The sequence below is a fragment of the Lampetra fluviatilis genome, chromosome 4 (assembly GCF_964198595.1).
Source record: "Lampetra fluviatilis chromosome 4, kcLamFluv1.1, whole genome shotgun sequence".
NCBI classification, from domain to species: Eukaryota; Metazoa; Chordata; class Hyperoartia; order Petromyzontiformes; family Petromyzontidae; genus Lampetra; species Lampetra fluviatilis.
Window position 1 is genome coordinate 6428001 of NC_136278.1, and position 5488 is coordinate 6433488.

Below are 5488 nucleotides of genomic sequence, written 5' to 3' on the forward strand. Positions count from 1 at the left end.
GAGATATCGAGAGATGTAGTTTGGAAGCCTCGGACTTGAACGCGTGCAAAAATTACAGCGGCTTTTGACAGGCCATCGAACAAAGACGGGCACTGCTTTGCGCGCTTTCAGATGCGCTTCTGTGGCCGTATGGAACGCTCTTCCTTCCGTTATTAGGAAGGCACTGGAGCTATGCACTTTAAATCTAGATTGAAAATACTCATTTCTTAAGAACTGCTTTTAGCGTTTAGTTTGTTGTCCTTCCCCCACACCTCCAATTAGCGTGGTTTGCTACGTGCGGTGTGAAAGAAGTTAAACATATAAACAACCGTCGAGGAGATGGAGTTCGTGTGAAAGTATACTCAGTAGATTAGGGGCCGTCCAAAATGACGTCACGCACCTAGGGGGGGGGGGGAGGGGTCAGACATTTGTGACGATGTGCGACGAGGGTGGTGGGGGGGGGGGTTTAGAAATGTGACGTCACATCAAAATTCGCAACTTTAAATAAATATAGACAACACGTTCTACTTAATTAAATAGACGTTTTAATAAATGTTTTCTCCTACAACATCAGAGTGCAGCGCCACATTAAATACGCACTACAATGACAATAGTTTACAGCGATTTGAAGCATGTTTTCTTTTTTTTGGGGGGGGGGGGGGCAGAGCTTTGTGACGTCATATTTGAGGGGGGGGGTCTCACTTTTTGTGACGCCGTGTGACGACGGAGGGGGGGGGGGGTCAAAAATCGTCCAAAATCGCGTGACGTCATATATGGACGACCCCATACATCGCAGGATCGTGAGAAATGGCGGCGGTTTTAGGGAGCCCTCATTGCATCAGTCGATCGATCATGGCCGATAAGTGGTATGATGATGGTGCTAACGAAAGTCACAGGTTTTTATTGAATATGAAATAGAAAACACATTTCGAATTCATATATATTTACGAATCAATTTTCGCCTCTCTACATTTACGCGCATTCAATAGAAAGTCAAATAGATTTTAATTTGTAAAAGAGATGAAATGATCGTACAATCATAACACACTAATATGCTCTACATTATTGGTTTTGACAATGGTGATTTTTTTTTCTCCAATTAGCGTCCCTATTGAATTAGGTACGGATGCTTACTTAAAAATAGGTATACCCTTTGATGTGCATCTGCAGTTTAGTTTTATAAGCCAGCCTCTCAACCGTTGCTAAACGAAGAGCGGCACAGTTGGCATGAGTTTTCTCCAGATGCTGATTGATTTAGCCAGCATCACTAGTGCTGTATGTATGTCGGTGAACTTCTTTCGCACCGTACGTAGCCAAGCGTGCTCATCGGAGGACAACAAACTAAACACAAAAAGCAGTTCTACATCTAGATGTAAAAATGCACACCACCAGCGGCTTCCTAATATCGGACGGGAGAAGCGCATCTGAAAGGGTAACGATGTGGTGACCGCCTTTGTTCGATAGCTAGCCAAAAGCCGCTTCGAGGATGATCCAGAGTTCGCATGATGGTCTATCCTCTTTGACAAGAAAAGGAGTGTGCGTGGACGATTACCCATGTGTCACTTGCACCTAAAGAGATGCTTAACAATACCCTTTAAAACGTTGTGTATTGATTCAGCGCTTTATTTCAATGTCCCAGGTTCTCACTCCCTCTTAATGCATTCCCAACAACACAAAAATGAACAGCAAGGTAGAGTGATGACGCAGAAGGCACGCACACCGCACCTAGGAACCGTGGCAAGCTGAGTTTGATTGCCGGCCAGGGATAACATCAGTGGCGAGTGATATATCGACTGATTCTGGAGCACCTTCCCACATGGCGAAAGCAAGGTCAAACAACCCCCCATGTCCAACACGGCGCGGGGAAGCCGTCGACAGTCGAATGACAAACAAAGGGCTGTTAATTGCTCAATAAACATTCATAGTCCATCTTCTTGGTTCTTTCGGTAAAGTCACGTAGAATGGAAATAATAACATAATAATAATAAAACATAATAAAATAATTCTCACGACGTTTCGGCCACAACGCAAGCAGCCGTCCTCAGGTGGAGAAGAGGTCTGTCGAGGAGACTACTTGCGTTGTGGCCGAAACGTCGTGAGAATAATTTTATCATGTTTTATTTTTATTATTTTATTATTTCCATTCTACGTGACTTTACCGAAAGAACCAAGAAGATGAATCCCTGCAGTCACGAAAGCTTTAAATCGAAATTATTTAAATGGTTATTTTTATTATTGTATTATTTCCATTCTACGTGACTTTACCGAAAGAACCAAGAAGATGAATCCCTGCAGTCACGAAAGCTTTAAATCGACATTCATAGTCCAGGCATTCCCAATACAACCGTTGGATTGAAGCCTTTCCCCGCTCCGTGTGGGTTATTTTGTCTTTTTTTTTTACAATTTCTTCACCACGCTGGTCATTGTGGAGTATCAACACTGGCGGAGCCAGTGGGGGGGCGGTGGCATTTTGCGACCCCCACTGCCACTGTGCAGCATAGTATTACGTTTTTGGTTCTTTCGGTAAAGTCACGTATAAAGATAATATAATAAATTAAATAATATTATTTTATCTTTATACGTGACTTTACCGAAAGAACCAAAGAGTAATTCCTGCAGTCACGAAAGCTCCAAATTAAGATATTATTACGTGCCAGGGACTCTATGAGATGATAGAACAATAGTCTGAGTCCATAATTGGCAATAAGTAACGGCAAAGCAATTGTAAGTGACTCACAGAAAATTGTGTGCAAGTTGCGTCTACAGGACACGACTTCCCTGAAGGCATCAACACCTTCAGCGAGCGCGATGCCGATCACACAACGCGGTTCGAATTTGACCCTCGATCGACGGCTGCGCCATCACCGCACAAGCGTCGACTAAAAAGCTAGGGACAAGTCCTTACCTACTAACAACTCCTCTATCATGTTTCATTGCTGGAGGGGTTGCCCCCCCCCCTCCCTACTACCTGAAAATCCTGGCTCCATCATTGGTTATCAACATTGTTATTAACCCCAAAGAGCTCCGTTAAACTGCACATTGCGCAAGTGTGGGCCCTTTCCGTCAATCCACTGCTGGATGATGATCTCCGCTCACGCACGGTGCCGTGGCACCTTGACAAAGGTGCGTCCTGCCACTCAAATTTTGCCCCGCGCTGCCCTTTCCTTCGCCTGCAGCCAACGGAAAACAAATGCAGTCTCGATGCAGCGCATGATACGAAGTTGAAGATAAAGGATACGGTGGTGTTTGTCTTGCACACACACACACGCGCGCGCGAGTGCGCTTGAGTCTCTTTTTTAATTCTTCTTCTTCCTGTGAACCCTTTGTGTTCGCTCTCCGCCGTTGCTCCCATGAGCGCATGGACCGCATGCGATGATGATGGTTGTCGGTATTCATTCGCGGGGGGGGGGGGGTTGTAGGGGATATTGCATTCATGGAGAAGACCCCAATTTGCACGACGCTCGCGTAGGTGTACAGCAGTGAGCCCGCGCACGTGCATTATACATCGCGGTTATTAATTAATGGTGCCGGATGATGAATTTAATCAGTCGGCGTTTATAAACACATTAAAATTAAACTCCCCCCCCCCCCACAGTCCTCCTCCTCCTCCTCATCCACCGTTCGAAGGTTAAACCGCACGGTCGTGTGCTGGGTGTCTGGGTAGGTCGGTGTAGGCGGGCAGGTAAGGGAGGTTTTGGGGCGGGGTGGGGAGGGATGGTATTTGGAGGAAAGACCACAATAGGTGGCAGAGCACTGGGTTTTTTTTAAAGACTCCATTGTTCTTCACCAGCACGATGGGAACGAACTCCGCCGTCCTCGACACAGCAGGCGTCTTCCAAAATAATGTCGTAAATGTTTGAATTGTTTTTTTTTGTTCTTTTAAACTTGTTCGTACGAGAAATTTGACCAGGGCACCGGCAGTAGGGGTTATAATGCCGTGTTTTCTGTCTCGATGGATTGGACAAAGGTAGGTCATGTTTGGGGCCGTCCGTAAATGACGTCACGCGATTTTGGACGATTTTTGACCCCCCCCCCCCCTTCGTCACACGGCGTCAGAAAAAGGCAGGCACTCCCTCAAATATGACTTCACAAATCTCTGCCCCCCCCTCCCAAAAAAAAAATGCTTCAAATCTCTTTAAACTCTTGTCATTGTAGTGCCGCTGCACTCTGATGTTGTAGGAGAAAACATGTAATGAAAAGTCTATTTAATTAAGTAGAACGTGTTGTCTATATTTATTTAAAGTTGCGCATTTTTACGTGACGTCACATTTCTCACCCCTCCCCCCTCGTCACACATCGTCAGAAATGTCTGAACCACCCCCCCCCCCAGGTGCGTGACGTCATTTATGGACGGCCCCTTTCGCTGTAATTCATTATGTAACCTTATACCAGAAGCACGGTATCTTCCATTCCGAAAACACTCGCCAACCTATTTATTTTGGAAAATGCGAGACAATCCATAAACCACTAAAAAAAATTCGTTTTTTAAATAAACAACCGCAGTAACAGAAAAACGGGCAGCATTATCCATCATCGTCGAAACAAATAAACAAATGCATTAATTAAGATGCATGGTTTTAGAAAAAAACAACAGCCAACAACTTTCAATCACGAAATTGTATATACCAAAGCAATTCATTTGTAAACACATCTTGGAGCAGTGCTCTGGTTTGCTTTATTTTTTCTTCTTCACAAAGCTGCGTCTCGGGACGATGGAACACGCATCTTGCGTCAAATACCTCCATTGTTAGTGGACCCGAAACAACGCCGAGAGCACTGGACTGATGTAGCATTTACCCCTAGCACACAGCCCATTGACGTATAACTTATTCATGCGTCCGCGACTGTAGCTAAGAAATGTGGGGTGGTGGGGGGGAAGGGTTGGTACGGAGGCCAGCGGAAATACAGCCCGTGCCACGGCAGGATGCGGCAATGTTCTTACATCTAAAGGGGATTGGGGGGGGGTAGGCTAATGCAGTTTCATGTGGAGCGGTGTGGAGAGGGGGGGGGGGTGCCTGGGCAGGTTGGAAGCGGATGACTCAACTTTGTATTTTTTACCCTTTCGTGTCCCACGAAATTATCCCGGGGCGCGCGTGCCCGCTGCATGGATTGCATTGCCGGGGCAGTGATGCCTTGAAGTGTGTTACTCGTCAATATTATCATCATCATCATCACCACCAACATCATCATCGATACAAATAATAATAATCAATCCACTGCTGGAAGGAATCCTCCCCAAGCCGCTGTCATCTCTCGCGACATGATAAGTCACGTTGCGGATGAACCATTGTTTATCCCACAAGACAACCTGCTCTGCCTTCAACAATAACAAAAATGGTGTTTATAGTATGTGCTTTATTTACGCAGGAAAACCTTGCTGAACCTCCGGGTTATTTGTTCTTTTTTAAGGAGTATGTATCCTGCTTTGGGATGTCTGTCCAATTTTATTTATGAGCACAAATTTGGTACGTGGGGGGAAGCCAGTCATCGGTCATGATGTGTCCACTGT